This window comes from Mobula birostris, chromosome 7, assembly GCF_030028105.1.
Source record: "Mobula birostris isolate sMobBir1 chromosome 7, sMobBir1.hap1, whole genome shotgun sequence".
Lineage (NCBI taxonomy): Eukaryota > Metazoa > Chordata > Chondrichthyes > Myliobatiformes > Myliobatidae > Mobula > Mobula birostris.
In genome coordinates, this window is record NC_092376.1 from 178802181 (window position 1) to 178821725 (window position 19545).

A 19545-nucleotide genomic window follows, 5' to 3' on the forward strand; every position below is an offset into this window, starting at 1 on the left:
ATCATTCTTATCTGGGTTGAACTCCATCTGCTAATTCCCAACCCAGTTTTGCATTCTCTCTATGTCCTACCGTAAATTCCGACAGTCCTCCACGCTATACACAACACCCCCAATCTTTGTGCCAACAGCAATTTTACTAACCTATCCCTCCACTTCCTCATCCAGGTCATTTATAGAAATCACGAAGAGCTGGTGCCCCAGCTCAGATCTCAGAAACACACCGCCGGGCACTGACCTCTATGCAGAATATGATCCGTCTACAACCACTCTTTGCCTTCTGTGGGCAAGCCAATTCTGAATCCACAAAGCAACATCCCCTTGGAGCCCATGCATCATTAATTTCTCAATAAGCCTTGCAAATGCCTTGCTGAAATCCATATACACCACATCTACGGCTCTACCTTCATTAACGTGTTTAGTCACATCCTCAGAAAATTCAATCATGCTCGTAGGGCACGACCTGCCTTTGACAAAGTCATGCTGACAATTCCTAATCATCATGTGCCTCTGCAAATGTTCATAAATCCTGCCTCTCAAGATCTTCTCCATCAAATTACCAACCACTGAAGTAAGGCTCACTCGTCTGTAAATTCCTGGGCTATCTGTACTCTGCAACCCTCTAATCCTGCGGAATCTCTCCCGTCCCCATTGATGATGCAAAGATAATCTCCAGGGTCTCAAGAATGTCCCCCCCCCCCTTGCCTCCCACAGTACCCCGGGGTACTTCTCGTCCGGTCCCAGTGACTTATCCAACTTGTTGTTCTCCAAAAGCTCCAGCATATCCTCTTGAGCATATCTATATGCACAAGTCTTTAAGTCCGCTGGTAGACATCCCTACAATCCGCAAGATGCTTTTCCATAGTGAATATTGAAGAAAAGTACTCATTAAGTACCTCTGCAGTCTCCTCCGGTTCCATACACACTTTTCCACTGTCACACTTGATTGGTCCTATTCTCTCACGTCCTATCCTCTTGTTCTTCACATACTTTTAGAAAGCTTTGAGGTTTTCTTTAATCTTGTCCGGCAAGGCCTTGTAATGGCCCCTTCTGGCTCTCCTAGTTTCATTCTTAAGCTCGTTCATGCTAGCCTCATAATCTTCTAGATCTCTATTTATTACCTGTTATGTTTCAATCTTTCGTAAGCTCTTCTTTTCTTCTTGACTACATTTACAACAGCCTTTGTACACCACGGTTCCTGTACCCTACTGTCCTTTCCCTATCTCATTGGAACATACCTATGCAGAACGCCAGGCAAAGATCCTCTGCACATTTCTTCCGTTTCCCTGACAACCTCTGTTTCCAATTTATGCTTCCAAGTTCCTGCCTGATAGCCTCATATTTCTTCTGACTCCAAATAAACGCTTACCTAACCTGCCTGTTCCTATCGGTCTCCAAGGGCTATGGTAAAGGAGATAGAATTGTGATAACTGCCTCCAAAATGCTCTCCCACTGAGAGATCTAATACCTAACCAGGTTCATTTCCTAATACGAGATCAAGTACAGTCTCTTCTCTTGTAGGATTCTTTACATATTGTGTCAAGGAACGTTCCTGAACACAACTAACAAACTCTACCCCATCCATAGCCCTCGCTCTGCTCCGATATGCCAATCGATGTTTGGGAAATTAAAATCTCCCACCACAACAACCTTGTTGTTATTACACCTTTCCAGAATCTGTCTCCCTGTCTGCTCCTCGACGTCCCTGTTACTATTGGGTGGTCTATAAAAACACGCAGTAGAGTTATTGACACCTTTCTATTCCTAGCTTCCACGCATAGAGACTCCGTAGACAAACCCTCCATGACTCCCTTTCTATAGCCCTGACACTATCTCGGATCAACAGTGCTACACCCCAAACTCTTTTGTTTCCTTCCCTGCCCTTTCTGAAACATCGAATGCCTGGAACTCGAAGTAACTAATTCTGCCCCTGAGCCAGCCAAGTCTCTGTGATGGACACAACATCATAGCACCAAGTACTGATCCACGCTCTAAGCTCATCCGCTTTTTTCATAATACTCCTTGCATTAAAATAGACATATGTCAAACCATTGTTCTGAGGGCGTCCATTCTCTATTAGCTGCCTCTCCTCTCTCTCGCACTGTCTCCAAGCTTTCTCCATTTGCGAGCCAACCGCCTCGTCAGTTCGATTCCCACCCATCCCCAGCAACTCAAGTTTAGACTCTCCCCAATAGCCTTAGCAAACCTCCCCGCCAGGATATTCGTCACCCTAGGATTCAAGTGCAACCCCTTCTTTTTGTACAGGTCACCCCTGCCCCAAAAGAGGTCCCAGTGATCTGGAAATCTGAATCCCTGCCCCCTTTGTTTGAGCTCTCCTGCTGCCGTAGCTCATTCACTACAAGAATCGATGTGATGCCATTTGTAGGTGTCACTTTTGAACCATTCTGACATTCTCATTTGACCTCTTCCATTAACAAGAACTGCCGCTCACTGGATTTTATTTTGCGTATTTTCACTCTCTCCTCTGTAAACTCTACAGCCAGATGAGCCGAACCTACATGTGTGTCATGGTCCGGATCGGGGCCCCTTTAAATTTACCTTGTTTATATTACAATCCTGATCGTTGATTCGCTGTTCTCCCGTGTCCCTCGACTTTGGTGTTTAGAGGCAATTAACGCTCAGCTGAACCGATAGTTTATAGTCTCCGGCTTTCAGCCGTTCGACGTGGGAGCGTCTGCAAAGTCACGGCGTGCCAATGTCATCTGGCCGGAGCAAGCCTAGTCTCTGCCGAAGCGAGTGCCGGTAATTCGCCCTTTCTCACCGGAGCAACCCAGTCCAGTTACCTCGCCGAAGCGAGCATACAAAACTTCCTCATCAAGGCGGGTCTGTCAGTTAACCCGCCGGAGGGAATCAAGAACCGCTGTCTACTGTTCCCGGGTCGAGTCGAGAGCTCGCCACTACCCGAAGGCTCCAAGTCAAGTCCTGGCTCCGGGGGCATTCAAGTTCTAAGTCAAGTCCTGTCCCTGGCGGCATGGAAGCACCAAGTCAAGTCCTGGTCCTGGCGGCATTGAAGCACCAACTCAAGTCCTTACCCTGGCGGCATTGAAGCACCAAGTCAAGTCCTTACCCTGGCGGCATTGAAGCACCAAGTCAAGTCCTGGTCCTGGCGGCATTGAAGCACCCAGTCAAGTCCATCCCTACCGCCATTCAAGCACCAAGTCAAGTCCTGACCCTGGCGGCTTCCCAGCTATGAGTCAAGTCCTGGCCCAGGCGGTCTGTGATACCTGTCCTACCCCCTTGTCTCAATCCCTTCTCTGCCCGTCTCGCCTCCAGCCCTCGTCTGCAGCACCCGCCTGCACTTTGGTCTAGTTCCATCGCTGGAGCTAGATAGGTACTGTCTGGTGTTCATTCGTGTTGGTCTTGTCTTGCCTTGTCCTCGCCTCCGTGGGGTAAGTCAGGCTGTCTTGCCTTGTCCTAGCCTCCGTGGGGTAAGTCAGGCTGTCTTGCCTTGTCCTCGCCTCCGTGGGGTAAGTCAGGCTGTCTTGCCGTTGCCCCACGGGGGGTCATGTGTTCGGCCCTATGTCCTGTACTCAAGGAGGGGTCCCGGCTCTCTGTTCTGTGTGCGAGTCCCGGCCCTATGTCCTGTACCCAAGAAGGGGTCCCGGCTCTCTGTTCTGTGTGTGTGTCCCGGTCCTATACCCTGTACCGAAGGAGGGGTCCTGACTCTGTGTTCTATGTATGTGCTGCTCTCCCGACACCGAAGCTCTGTGTTCCCATGTTCCTCCTCTCCCTGGCCCATGTCATTTCCATGCCTGGTTCTGGGGTCCGAGCCCGAGGCAAGACCCAGGTACTGGGTCCGAGCCCGAGGCAAGACCCAGGTACTGGGTCCTTGCCCAGTCTTGGGCTCGGAGTCCATACCCCAGCCTCTTCATGTCTCCTCTAGTTCTGGGAGCCGATTCCGAGTCCTAGCCCAGACCCTTGGTCCCAGCCTAGTCTTAGTTCTGAGTCCTTGTCCAGTTCGCTACTCCTGCTCATGCCTAGCTCTCCTGATATTCAACAATAAACTAAATTTAATTAATCTGACAAGATGTGTCTTGCATTTGGGTCCATCCTTGCTCCCTATGCCCCCGCAATTGTGACAATGTGCCTCTCAATAACATTTAAACATCTTTCAAATAGCATCTTAGTTTCTGCTGCTCTGGGTGAAAATAAGAGAAGATTTTTCCAACCTTTCTTTATTGAATGCGCCATCTAATCCAGGGCAGCATCCTCTACTGCACCCTTTCCAAAACATCTGCATCCTTCCAATCGGGGGCCGAACTCAAATTAGTGCTATACTCTAGATGGGTCTAAACAGACTTCTAAAACAGCACCATATCTTCCTGAATTTCGAGCTCGATAACTTCTCTGAAAAAGCCAAGGACATCCTCCTTACCGCCTTGCAGCTATGACTTTGACCACAGGATTTTTAATCGTACTACATTAAGGACCCCGTTATCATTATGGATTCTTCTCATCCAAGACATGTCCACTTCTCATTGTTACCATCAGGGAGAAGGTGTAAGAGAATGAAGACACACAATGTTCTCGGAATGTCTTCTGCACCGCCTCCAGATTTCTGAATGGTCCACGGTCTCATCAACACTACCTCTCTGTTTTGTTCCCTTTATGCACTAATTTATTCTTTCATATTTTTATTGTAATTTACAGTAGCGTTTTCATGTTTCATTACAGGACAGATCAGTATGCATAATCTTACATCTGATTCAGTTTCTTACCATCAGGCAAGTCCACAACTGCTATAGGTCGAGCGGCTTCCACTTAGTTTCATAAACCATTATGGATATTCATTTAGCATTATAGATTGTCATTTAGCATGGTGGCAAGCTTGTCTGCGTCTAATGTACAAGGCCTTGGACAAGGTCCCGCATGTTGACTCGTATGGAACGGTACGTCATATGAGATCCAAGGTGAGCTAATCAGACGCACACTAAATTCACCAGGTGAAGGTTTCAGATGGTGGTGTGGGAGGCTCAGTATTCAGATGTTGCCAATGGTCTGTCATAAGCTAAAGTGCTGGGTTCATTGTTGTTTATTATTTCTATTAACGTTTACAGAAGGGTGTTGCTGCGCAGTTTTAAGTTTGCGAAAAACATAAAGAGTTGTTAATTCAGAGGAGGGTGAAGATATTTATCTAAGAATAGCTTAGTAGGTTATAAACATAATGTACCGAGTAGGGCAAGGAAATGCAGATTCTACTTAAGTTATACTTGCGAGGTACTTAAAAACGCAATCACGAGGAAATCTGCAGATGCTGAAAATTCAAGCAACACACATAAACGTTGCTGGTGAACGCAGCAGGCCAGCTAGCATCTGCAGGAAGGGGTACAGTCGACGTTTCGGGCCGAGATCCTTCGTCAGGACTAACTGAAAGAAGAGCTGGTAAGAGATTCGAAAGTAGGAGGTGGAGGGGGAGATCCAAAATGATAGGAGAAGACAGGAGGGGGAGGGATGAACCCAAGAGCTGACAGGTGATTGGCAAAAGGAATATGAGAGTATCATGGGACAGGAGGCCCAGGCAGAAAGGAAAGTGGGAGGAGGGGGGAACCCAGAGGATGGCAAGAGGTATAGTGAGAGGGAAAGAGGGAGAAAAAGGAAAGAGAAAAAGAATGTGTGTATATAAATAAATAACAGATGGGGTACGAGGGGGAGGTGGCATGAACATTGACTTCTCAAACTTCCGCTAATGCCCCATCCGTGAACCGGAACGTGGACTTCACGGACCGGACCATAACACTTTTGCAAATATAGTTGCTGAAAAGGAGATCAAGCCAGATTCCGTCAATCAGTATGGGCAGTCTGAATTCTCTGTTTGGTGTATTTTTTGCTTTTGTCCACAATTTTGAATACGTTTCTTTGTCCGGTAAGTTTTTTATTCAGATTGTTTAGAGTAGAGAGAATGCCAGGCAGGATGTTGGAATGCTCCTCTTGCAGGATGTGGGAAGTCAGGGAGACCTCCGGTGTCCCTGACAACGACACCTGCAAGAAGTGCATCCAGCTGCAGCTCCTAACAAACCGCGTTAGGGAACTGGAGCAGGAGCTGGATGACCTGCGGATGATTCGGGAGAATGAGGAGATTATAGATAGTAGCTACAGGGAGGTAGTTGCACCAAAGGAGCAGAGCACAGGAAATTGGGTCACTGTCAGGCGAGGGAAGAGGAAAGGGCAGGCAGAGCAGGGTTCCCATGTGGCCATTCCCCTCAACAACAAGTATACCACATTGGATACTGTTGGGGGGTGGGGGTGGAATGACTTACCTGGGACAAGCTGCAGTAGCCGGATCTCTCACTGAGTCTGGCTCTGCAGTGCAGAAGGGGGGTGGGGGGGGGGTGGAAAAAGAGGAGAGCGGTAGTGATAGGGGACTCGATAGTTAGAGGTACAGATAGGAAGTTCTGTGGTCATGACAGAGAATCCAGGATGGTTTGTTGCCTCCCGGGTGCCAGGGTCAAGGATGTCTCTGATCGATTGCATGAGAGTCTGAAGTGGGAGGGTGATCAGCCAGATGTCGTGGTGCACAACGGTACCAATGACATAGCAAGGAAGAGTGAGGAGGTCCTGGAGAGTGAGTATAGAGAGCTTTGTAGGAACTTGAAAAGCAGGCCCTCAAGGATGGTAATCTCAGAATTGCTACCTGAGCTACGTGCCAGTGAAGGTAAGAATAGGATGCTCTGGACGATGAACAAATGGCTGAGGAACTGGTGTAGGGGGCAGGGTTTCCGATTTCAGGATCATTTGGACCTCTTCAGGGGCAGGTGGGACCTGTACAAGAGAGACGGGTTACCCTTGAACTACAGGGGGACCAATATCCTTTCAGGGAGTTTTGTTAGTGCTATTGGGGAGGCTTTAAACTAGATTTGCAGGGGGATGGGAACCAGAGTGCCAGAGCTGACAGTGTGGCTGGGGTGAATATAAATGATGTTAAAAGTTCAAGCAAATCCGCTAATAGAAAGGTTGAGTGGTGGTAAAAATATTCTGATGTGTTTATATTTCAATGCTAGGAGTATTGCGGGGAAGGCGGATGAGTTGAAGGCGTGGATTGACACGTGAAATTATGATGTTGTAGCAATTAGTGAAAGTTGGCTACAGGAGGGGCAGGACTGGCAGCTTAATATTCCAGAGTTCCGATGTTTCAGACGTGATCGAGGCAGAGGAATGAAAGGTGGGGGAGTAGCATTGCTTATTAGAGAAAATATTACAGCAGTGCTCAGGCAGGACAGATTAGAGGGCTTGTCTACTGAGTCCTTGTGGGTGGAGATGAGAAACAGGAAAGATATGGCCACATTAGCGGGATTGTATTACAGACGACCCAATAGTCAACGAGAATTGGAAGAGCAAATCTGCAGAGAGACAGCAGGGAACTGCAGGAAACATAAAGTTGTGGTGGTAGGGGATTTTAATTTTCCATATATTGATTGGGACTCCCATACTGTTAGGGGTCTAGATGGTTTAGAGTTTGTAAAATGTGTTCAGGAAAGTTTTTTAAATCAATATATAGAGGGACCAACTAGAGGGGATGCAATATTGGATCTCCTGCTGGAATCGAGTTAGGACAAGTGACAGAAGTCTGCGTAGGGGAGCACTCTGTTTCCAGTGATCGTAACACCATCAGTTGCAACTTGATCATGGACAAGGATAGATCTGGTCATAGGGTTGAGGTTCTGAACCGGCAGAAGCCCAAATTTGAAGAAATGAGAAAGGATCAAAAAAGCGTGGATTCGGACAGATTGTTCTCTGGCAAAGATGTGATCGGTAGGTGGGAAGCCTTCAAAGTAGAAATTTTGAGAGTGCAGAGTTTGTATGTTCCTGTCAGGTTTAAAGGCAAAGTGAATAGGAATAAGGAACATTGGTTCTCAAGGGATATTGCAACTCTGATAAAGAAGAAGTGGGAGTTGTATGACATGTATAGGAAGCAGGGAGTAAATAAGGTGCTTGGGGAGTATACGAAGTGCAAGAAAATACTTAAGAAAGAAATCAGGAGGGCTAAAAGAAGACATGAGGTTGCCTTGGCAGTCAAAGTGAAGGATAATCCAAAGAGCTTTTACAGGTATATGAAGAGCAAAAGGATTGTAAGGGATAAAATTGGTCCTCTTGATGATCAGAGTGGTCGGCTATGTGCGGAACCAAAGGAAATGGGGGAGATCTGAAATAGGTTTTTTGCGTCTGTATTTACTAAGGAAACTGGCATGAAGTCTATGGAATTAAGGGAAACAAGTAGTGAGATCATGGAAACTGTACAGATCGAGAAGGAGGAGGTGCTTACTGTCTTGAGGAAAATTAAAGTGGATAAATCCCCGGGACCTGACAGGGTGTTCTCTCGGACCTTGAAGGAGACTAGTGTTGAAATTGCAGGGGCCCTGGCAGAAATATTTAAAATGTCGTTGTCTACAGATGAGTTTCCGGAGGATTGGAGAGTGGCTCATGTTGTTCCCTTGTTTAAAGAAGGATCGAAAAGTAATCCGGGAAATTATAGGCCGGTGAGTTTAATGTCGGTAGTAGGTAAGGTATTGGAGGAAGTACTAAGAGACACAATCTACAAGCATTTGGATAGACAGGGACTTATTAGGGAGAGTCAACGTGGCTTTGTGCGTGGTAGGATATATTTGACTAATCTACTGCAGTTTTTCGAGGATGTTACCAGGAAAGTGGATGAAGGGAAGGCAGTGGATATTGTCTACATGGACTTCAGTAAGGCCTTTAACAAGGTCCCGTATGGGAGGTTCGTTAGGAAATTTCAGTCGCTAGGTATACATGGAGAGGTGGTAAATTGGATTAGACATTGGCTCAATGAAAGAAGCCAAAGAGTGGTAGTAGAGAATTGCTTCTCCTAGTGGAGGCCTGTGACTAGTGGTGTGCCACATGGATTAGTGCTGGGTCCATTGTTATTTGTCATCTATATCAATGATCTGGATGATAATGTGGTAAATTGGATCAGCAAACTTGCTGATGATACAAAGATTGGAAGTGTAGTAGACAATGAGGAAGGTTTTCAGAGCCTGCACAGGGACTTGAACCAGCTGGAAAAATGAGCTGAAAAATGGCAGATGGAGTTTAATACAGACGAGTGTGAGGTATTGCACGTTGGAAGGACAAACGAAGGTAGGACATACAGGGTCAATGGTAAAGCACAGAGGAGTGCAGTGGAACAGAGGGATCTGGGAATACATATACAAAATTCCCTAAAAGTGGTGTCACAGGTAGATAGGGTCGTAAAGAGAGCGTTTGGTACATTGGCCTTTATTAATCAAAGTATTGAGTATAAGAGCTGGAATGTTATGATGAGGTTGTATAAGGCATTGGTGAGGCCGAATCTGGAGTACTGTGTTCAGTTTTGGTCAGCAAATTACAGGAAGCATATAAATAAGGTTGAAAGAGTGCAGAGAAGATTTATAAGGATGTTGCCAGGACTTGACAAACTCAGTTACTGAGAAAGGTTGAATAGGTTAGGACTTTATTCCCTGGAGCGCAGAAGAATGAGGGGAGATTTGATAGAGGTATATAAAATTCTGATGGGTATAGATAGAGTGAATGCAAGCAGGCTTTTTCCACTGAGGCAAGGGCATAAAAAAAAACAGAGGACATGGGTTAACGGTGAGGGGGGAAAAGTTTACAGGGAATATTAAGGGGGGCTTCTTCACACAAAGAGTGGTGGGAGTATGGAATGAGCTGCCAGACGAGGTGGTAAATACTGGTTCTTTTTTAACATGTAAGAATAAACTGGACAGATACATGGATGGGAGGTGTATGGAGGGATATGGTCCGTGTGCAGGTCAGTGGGACTGGGCAGAAAATGGTTCGGCACAGCCAAGAAGGGCCAAAAGGCCTGTTTCTGTGCTGTAGTTTTCTATGGTTCTATGGTTCTAACTCAGTTCAAACCATTTTCACCATTTTCAATTCACTCTACGAGTTTATTTTACATAACTGAATAATTCGTCATCCATTCTTAGAATACCTTCATTTAATATAAACATTACATGCAAATATCATTGATTTTGAAAGTGGATTTTGAAAGTGTTGTCCCAGTGCAATAGGACTTGAATAATCATTTAGCTCACGTTACAAATGTGCAACAAAGAAGTTGAATTCCTTTGCTGAGCTGATTTGGAAGGCTTGTGATCTCCAGCAGTTATTTGACCTGGTTAGATGCCGTGGAAATTATCAGTTTGCGTGAAGGCCGCGTGAGATCTTCGTATGAACGCAAGCACACATTGGGGTCGTGTGTGAACAAATAATTGTGGATAGAAACTTAGCCTTAGCACCGTTGCCACCGCGCAAACAGTATGCAGAAAAGCATGCGCAGAATTAGTTATATATGTAAGCAAGGCATTTACACTTTAATATTTTTGGAAAATAATTTCATGCCAGTTCATGTCCCAGTGCCAAGAGGTATCGTCTCCTGAAGGAAGAAGAGAGACCAAACTTGCTTTAAGTTCCTGTGAAATAATTAGCACTCTTTTCAGTGTCCAGATCACATTTTTGAAGACACTGCATTCAGAAACATTTAAGTAGAAGGGGAAGAAGATCAACTTTCAATGTTCAAAATAATTTTTTATCGATAGTATGTATACCATATACAACCTTGAGATTCATTTTCCTGCCGGCATCCACGAAAATCCAATAGAGCGATGATCGACAAGCATCCAATATACAAAAGAGGACAAACCGTACATAAAATAATATGAGTAATTATATAATACTGAGTATATGGGCTGAAGGTTAACATAAATCCTCAAAGGGTGCATTTGCTATCATTTGAATTTCTGGATGTGCCTGTAATATTCGGTCCCTCTGCAAACACAGAGAAGATGGCAAATGCAAAAGGAATTGAACTTCCGATATGGTGAAAATTTTACAATCAGCATAAAGAGAAAACATTCTGCCCACGTTCCTAACGACACAGCAGCACATATTCTCTTTGCGGCATGCCCTGTTTGATAAAACTAAATTGAATACTATACTGATATGATAGCGAAGCGTTCCGACATAAACGCCATGGGTATGCTATACGCACATAAGTTTAAGGAACCCTTTGACAAATTACCATTCAGAGGGCCAATTGACAAAATTCTAATGCAGTAGATCACTATATTGGACGCTTTGTTAAATGATTATCATCTTCTATATTTCTTATATCGCCCAAAGAGCGTCCTCTTACAGTTCATCCTGTAGGACAATATAGAGACTATGTCAATGTATCCATCAAAATAATTTTGATATAGAACGGGCAATAATAATGTCTGTTTCTGTTATAGACTGGAGGTCCGGAGACGCTAATGTCACCGGCACTGAGGTCTGTTTGTGTGTGTGTATGTGTGTGTGTTTTTGTGTCTCTTTCCGGGTGTACATGAGGAAGGGTGACAGTGCGGGGTACAATTTCTGATATCTAAGAATGACTTAGGAATGGTCGCACAGGATAAAATTCCTGTTTTCATTCTGGTTGACACGAAGTTCAACACGGGTAGCATCTTTGACAACCAGGATATTCGGCTATTCGGGCCGAGACCATTGATCAGGACTGGAGTAAAAAGCATGAGGAATCAGTGTTGGAAGGTGGAGCGGGGTGGATGTAGAAACCCAAGATGATAGGTGAAACCGGGAGGAGCGGAAGGGGTGAAGTAAAGAGCTGGGAAGTTGATTGGTGAAAGAGATACAGAGCTGGACAAGGGAGAAATTAATTGGATAGGGCAGTAAGCCATACTCTTTGGTATCTGGCTTTATATAGGATAACAACTTATATAAGCTAGAACAACTTACTTACTAGATATAGCCATTTTAAACACATAGCGAACAGGAATTACAAAGTGAAGAACCCAACATTTATTCTAAATTAAAAGAAGAAATTGAAACATTATGGAACATGAATAGTGTACACATTGTCCCAATAAGTGATCTCCCAATACTGCTCTCCTCCCAAAGTCACTACACAATAGTATTAAACAGTTAGACCTACACAGCATTATTTATATAAACACCGCTATGGTCGTCCGAAAGTTTCTAGCAATTGAGAAATGATTGTGTTTGGCTATGGTTGTACATAGGTTTTACGAGCTTGAGCTGAGACAAATATATATTAATACAAATTCTGAAAAAGTCTCCGAATTTTTGACAGACAGTAAATATATACCTCTTAGCTAAAGGAGAAATCAGAAACGGCCGATCAAAATATCTTCCTATCACTTGTACATATGGAATTATACCATCATGCATCTCGCAGCTATTCAGCACAATATACTGATAGGAGAGCAGAAAAATATGCCCTAACGGTATGAACGGATGTAGAAAAAACTGAAAATGCGCTGTGTAATTCTAAATCTACCCTACAGGAAAAGCAGACGTCTTCCATGTTGCTACATTGACTACCAATTTGCATTCGAACCTGTCCCACACATGGTTAATAGAAGCTCCTAATAAATATAAACTACACCAACTACACCCAATACTTGAAAAATTCCTACAACATGTGATGAAGTATTGGCGTACTATTGTCACGCTATCGAGGAACTACCGAAAAAAAAGAACCACCACCGCTATCAAAATAAAACAAAGCGTTTTCTTCAGGTCGACAGCTAAGATTTTGTCTAGCCTTAAACTCACTTCCAAATTTATAGAATCGGGAGAAAATAGTTCAGGATCAGATCAGGTAACAACGAAAGGAATTATGCCTTGAAGTACCTTCTATACTTGGGCAATTAATATACACCTTTCATCAGTAGAAAAATAAAGCAATTAATTCAAATATTAGAACTCTACTACTTAGATATAAACATGAACTTTGGACTTTACACATAAGGAAAAGTGTAACAGAGCTTGTATATTGTAAAGCGAACCAGCAGGATACTATAGAACTAATGGATGAAAAAAAAACATGTAAGTATTTGGGATATCAATTTTCAAAGGAAAATATATCATACTGCGAAAAAGGGGAAAAAAACTTTCGACAGAATTTACTTTAGGGTTAAGAGAAGATTACCAAAGAGAGCTGAATAGCAAAAGTGACAATGAAAAATAAACAACTTCGCTATTCCCATAATAAGTTATCCTTTTGTCGTAATATCTTGGTCCGAAACCGATCTGAGAATTTTACAAAGAAAAGTAACCCAATGACAAAAACACTAAGTACACTCGATTGCACTTAGATTAATGATACCTAGGAGAAAAGGAGGAAGAGGAATAACAGCCGTGATGCCCTGGTTAAGATTTTTTTTGTGCTATGCTGTAGCTATTTCATTTTAGCAGTTTTGTAAGAGTAGTCTGCACTGCCTTCAGCTTGTTTGCGTTCGAGCTGAGATAAGAAGCTTTGTTATTCAACTTGATGTGCTATCAGCCTTGAGAGGAGGTTTCAGAAAACGCGGGCGGAGAGCTCTGTTAGCGGGAACTGGAAAATTACTGGTGAAAAGATAGCTGAGAATGCCGTCCCTGTTGCACAAGCTGCTTTGTGCAGATGAATGGCATCAAGGTGTAGGAAACTAATACTCTATTGAGAGACCCGTTATTTCGAGATGGATTTCGAGCGACTTTCGGAAGTTTGCTTGTCGTTTCACGCAGACAGAAGGTCCAGCGCGTAAGTGACGACAAGTTCAAGATGAGCTCCAACTTAAATGCACAGTTGACTGTTTTAAGAGTATTGGGCATTTATTTTTCATTTAATAACTGTTGGCTTAAATTAACATTCTTAAATACACTTCTTTATAATTGTATGCAGTGTACCATCTGTTATTGTTTGCATGGGGCAGTAATTCACACAACTCTCACACAAACCGGTGTTTGGCTGGGCGAAGCATCACACACTCACGGATTTGGCGGGAACAAATTCGTGTACACCCTAGACTAACGAAGCCGGAGAAAGGTGGGTTCATTGCCGTGGAATCTAATGTCTGATAGCGAGGGTTAAACGAGCCGATTTTCCAGAGACGCTAAGAGAACAAAGGGTTTCACACACATCAGCATTGACACAACAGTTAGATAAAAAACAACTAAGGATATATTTTCATGAAACAAATGAATATTCAGCACCCACACGAGCATATGACAAGAAGTAAACACCACTAAATTTAAATGAAGAAACTTTCACAATAAAAGAGAAACAAAAAATAACCAGTGTATGAGCATGACCCTCCATGGAAGATATCCCCAAGATCAAAGCAGACTAGGTACAGAGAAGATGGCGTCGAATGCCTGCTTCAGAATAGGAGACTTCTTCCCAGAAACAGAGGTTCCTCGTGGCAATACAGGACCAGATGATTAACGCATTTTTTGGGGGAAAAAAAAATAGAAAATTAATTAGCAAGAAATTAAAGACAATAAATCCAGTAAACTATTCTTGAACCTAGTGCTGCGAGTCCTGAGGTTCTTGCTGTTCCTTTCTGATAGCAGCTGAGAGAAGCGACCATTGTCATGGTCCGGTCCGTGAAGTCGGCATTCCGGTTCAGGGTCCGGTCTGTGAAGTACACATTCCGGTTCACAGTCTAGTCCGTGGACTCAGGACTCCGGGTCTTCCAGCTGTCCTTTGTTTGAGTTAATCATAGGCACCTGATTCCCATCTTTAGGCTTGCAATATAAGTAGCCTTGGAATTGGGTGTGGGCTGCTGCTTTGTCATGTCAGTCCCCCTTGGATCAACCTGCTGACGTAAGGCTAGTGAAACCATTTGTGATCTCTAGGCCTGGTTGGAGGACCACTGCTTCATGGAGCCTTGTTGCCACTTGTTGGAGTAGCCTTTGTGGTATGGATTCGGCTGTTTCCTGCGCCAGCTGAGTGGCTGCCAGCCACTCTGAGAGGGCTAGGTATCCGGCTGTTTCTGTAGCCAGCTGAGGTTGCTGGCTGAACTGAGACTTTTTGTTCGGTCTACGACAGCGGTGTCTTCAAATATTTGAATACGGTATTGGATCTATGTGGATCCACACAGTCAAAAATATATGTGTAGAGCAGGGGGATAAGCATACAGTCTTGTGATCCACCTGTGTTGATGGAGATCGTGGAGATGATGTTGTTGCTAATTCGAACTCTCTGGGGTCTGCAAGTGAGGAAGTCGATGAACAAGAAGGTATTGAGGCTAAGGTCTTGGAACTCATTGCTCAGTTCTGAAAGGATAACGGTAATGAATACTGATCTGTATTCGATAAAGAGCATCCTGATATATGCATCTTTTCTGTTCTGATGTTGCAAGTTTGAGTGAAGAGCCAATGAGATGGATTTAAGTAGTCTCTCAGGCAGAAGTTGATACGATTTATCTTCAACATCTCAAAGCACTTCACTGTGGTTGTAAGTGCTATACCATAGTCATCGAGGCACGTTGTCACGCTCTTCTTTGCCACAGGTTTAGTTAAAGCCTTCTGGAAGCAGATGGGTACGTCATGTTACCGAGGAACTAGTTAGAGATCTCAGTCAACACTCCAGCCAGTTACCCCGTCTGTGCTGGATGTTTTTTGAGGGTTTGACTTCGAAATAAACTATTAGGCCTATACAGCAGTAGTTATGTAAAGCTCCAGAAAGCCACAATACTGAACACCAACCGAATATTCTGAAGCTTCAAAGCATTTGAGAAATGAATGTGCTTGGCTATGCTCGTACTTTAAGTTTAACCATTTTGAACTAGAGAAAAAATAAAAAAAATATATTAATTAGACAAACTCCAGTTTCACATTTGTAGAATTTATTGTGTTACTACCTTTAACTGTGGTTGTTAATCCAACATAAATGCCATTGTCACCAAGTAGTCTTTTTCTATATAACACTGGACAGCAGATTTTTCGATAGTGTTGCTTCTTCAGCATTTTTTGTTCATGTTAGACGGCTTGAAGCTGAACACAAATATGATTTTATACTCCTTGCATCACGTAAGCATTTATAGAAATAGGAAATTAACTTTTATGGAATGGACCGTCTTTAATTGCAGAACGGTGCTGACGCTTTGCCATAGTTCATCTGAGCTAAATTTCATAAGGTACACCCCAAAATATTAGAAGCAAAATTTTGTTAACCAGTGCAATATATTGAAAGATATTATTAGGTCAGGAGAATGGAATGACCCAAATGCAATGGGATTCCGCTTTAAAATAAAACCCTCTTCTGCATAGTTTTTTTTCTGCACAACTGCACAAATCTAACTATTATGGTCGGATACAAGGGTCAATATAACCGTTGATCTCATTGGATCACAGAAATGCTGGTGCATCTTATCTCTTTTCCGTTGCATTCTGTGTGGATTCATGCATTTTGCTAAGTTTAAGTCCAAAATGTCATCTTAAAAATGATGCCGTGACTTACGGAGACTCAAACAGCATCGTGAGCAGAGCACTTCGAAGAGGTTACTCACAAGTCGACGAAGCTTGTATAACAGTAAAGCTTCGCGGGCGTTCGGACATTCCGGAGGCCCCATAAGCGTCAGGAGCAGAGCACTGCGAAATAAAGAAGCTGCAGGCGAGGAGGCCATTATTGGGAGTAGGCTAGCGGTGAGAGTAGAAGCGTTAGGCTTTGACGAAAGAGGCTTCGTCAAGAAGAGGCTCAGGCCAAAGACACAGGATTGAAGATTTAGTCTAGGAGGCCCATTGCATAGTGCAGGCAGGATGGCTAATATGGCAGTGGAAATGTAGGATGTGGTAATTCATGGAACATGATAGTCTCCCTGATGACTACACCTGCGGGAAGTGCAGCCAACCCCAGCTCATAAAAGCCGGCTTTAAGGAGCTAGAGCTGGAGTTGGAGGAATTTAGGATCATGGGGGAGGCAGAGCAATTGATAGATACGACTTTTAAGCAGGTGGTAATATCCAATGTGCAGAATTCGGGGAGTGGATGGGTGAACACCGAGAGAGGTAAAGGCAGAAGGGAGAAGGAAGTCAGTGCGAGGTTCCCATGTGGCCATTCCCTTCAGCAACTGCTATACCTCTTTAGATACTGCTGAGGGTTTCGACCTATCTGGGCAAGGCAGCAGTAGCCGGACCAATAGCACTGTGGTCGGCTCTGAGCCTCAGAAGGATAGGGTTAAATTAGGCAGAGAAGTAGTCATAGGGGACTCGATAGTTAGGGGGGAAAGAAAGGAGATTCTGCGGCAGCAAAAGAGACACCAGGATAGCGTGTTGCCCCCCAGGTGCTTTGTTCCAGGATGTCTCTGAGCGGTTGCAGAATACTCTTGAAGGGGTGGGTCAGCGCCGCATTTCGTGGTGCATGCTAGTACAAGTGACATAGGTAGAACAGCGGTACATGCCCTGCACAGTAAGTTTAGGGAGCTAGGAAGGAGGCTGAACAGAAGGTCCTCCAAGGGGCTAATCTCCGGATTATGCTCGGTGCCATGATCTCGTGAAGTTCAGAACAGGAAGATAGCGTAGATGCAGGAGTGGCTGAGGAGATGGTACAGGGGCAGGGTTTCAAATTATTACATCATTGGAAATGATTGTGGGGCAGTCGTGACCTGTAGAAGTGGGACTGGTTACACCTGAACTGGAGGGGAACCAATAATCTGTGAGGGAGGTTTGCTGATGCTGTTGGGGAAGGTTTAAACTAGATTATCAGGGTATGGTAACCGAAGTGAAACAGCAGAGGATAGGGCGGTTGGCACCAAGTAGAGACAGCTTGTAGGGAGTTTGTGAGAAAGAATAGGCAGATGATAGAGCAAAGAGACACTCAGCCAGATGGTTTGAGTTGTGTCTATTTTAATGCAAGGAACATCATAAGAAAGGCAGGTGACCGTGGAGCGTGGGTCAATACGTGGAACTACGATGTTGTGGCCATTACAGAAACTTGGATGTCTCAGGGGTAGGAATGGCTGCTGACTGTGCCGTTCTTTAGATATTTCAAAAAGAACAGGGAAGGAGGCAAACGAGGTGGGGGAGTAGCATTGCTAATCAGGGATTGTATCACGGCTGCAGAAAGGGAGGAAGTCATGGAAGGATTGTCTTATGAGTAATGGGGTGTGGAAGTCAGAAACAGGAAGGGGGCAATAGCTCTACAGTTTTTTATAGATCCCCCAGTAGTTACAGAGATATCGAGAGGCATGTTCTGGAACGGTGCCATAATAATTATAGGGTTGTTGTGATGGGTGATGTGAACTTTCGTAATATTGACTGGCATCTCCTTAGAGCAAGGGGTTTAGATGGGGTAGAGTTTGTTGAGTGTATTCAGGAAAGGTTCCTGGCGCAATATGTAGAAAGTCCAACTGGAGGAGAGGCTGTACTTAATGAACCTGATCAGGAGTCAGAACTCTTGGTGGGAGAGCAATAAGATAGTGAACAGAACTCTAACACTTTTACCATAGCGCTGGACAGGGATGGGAGCAGACAATTCGGGAAAACATTTAATTGAGGTAGTGAGCAATATGATGCTACTTTGCAGGAAGTTGGGATCATAAATTCGGAGCAGATATTTTCAGGGAAATGCACGGCAGAAATATGGCAAACGTTCAGTGAAAATTTGCATGGAGCTCTCTATTGCGGCACGGAAAGGATGGTGGGGTAAAAGAATCATTATGTACAAACGATGTAGAACATCTAGTTAAGAAAAAAAGAAAAGCTTATGAAATATTCAGGAAACTAGGCAACGTTAGAGCTCTAGAAAATTACGAGGATGCCAGGAAAGAGCTCAAGAATGAAATTAGAGGAGGAAAAAGGGACCATGAGAAGGCCTGGCCGAGCAGGATTAAGGAAAACCACAAGTCATTCTTCAAGTATGTCAAGAGCAAGAGGATGAGCCGTGTGTGAATATGACCAATCAGCAGCATTAGTGGAAACATGTCCATGCAGCCGGTGGAGGACGCAAAGGTACCTAATGAACGTTTTGCTTCAGCATTCACCAGTGAAAAGGACCTTGGCAATTTTGGGGTTTTTACATCGGACTGAAACGCTTGGGTGTATAGACACTAAGAAAGAGGTTGCTCGGAAGTCGGCGAAGCTTGTATAACAGTAAAGCTTCGTGGGTGTTCGAACATTCCGGAGGTCCCATAACCGTCGGCAGCAGAGCACTGCGCATTAAATAAAAGTACAGTAGCGGCAAGCCAGAGCTTTTGAAAGGTATTGAGTTAGGTAAGTCGCCGGGACCGAACAAGATATACCCCAGGTTACTGCAGGAATCGAGGGAGGAGATTGCTGAGCCTCTGGCAATGATTTTTGATTCGTTAATCGCGCCGGGATCAGTACCGGAGGGTTAGAAGGTTGCAAACGTTGTTCCCCTTTTCAAGGAATGGAGTAAAGATAACCCAAGAAATTATAGACCAGTGACTTACTTCAGTGGTGGGCAAGTTGTTGAAGATCCTGAGAGGCAGGATTTATGAGCATTTGGAGAGACGTAATCTGATTAGGGATACTCAGCATGGCTTTGTCAAGGGCAGATCATGCCATATGGACCTGATTGAATTATATGAAGATTTTACAAAGCACACTAAAGAAGGCAGAGCAGTGGATGTAGTGTACATGGATATAGGTAAGGCATTTGATAAGGTTTTCCCTGAGAAATTCTTTCAGAAAGTAATGACGTATGGGATCAAGACGACCTTGCTTTGAGTATCCAGAATTGGCACTGAAGTTGGTTGTAGATGGTTCA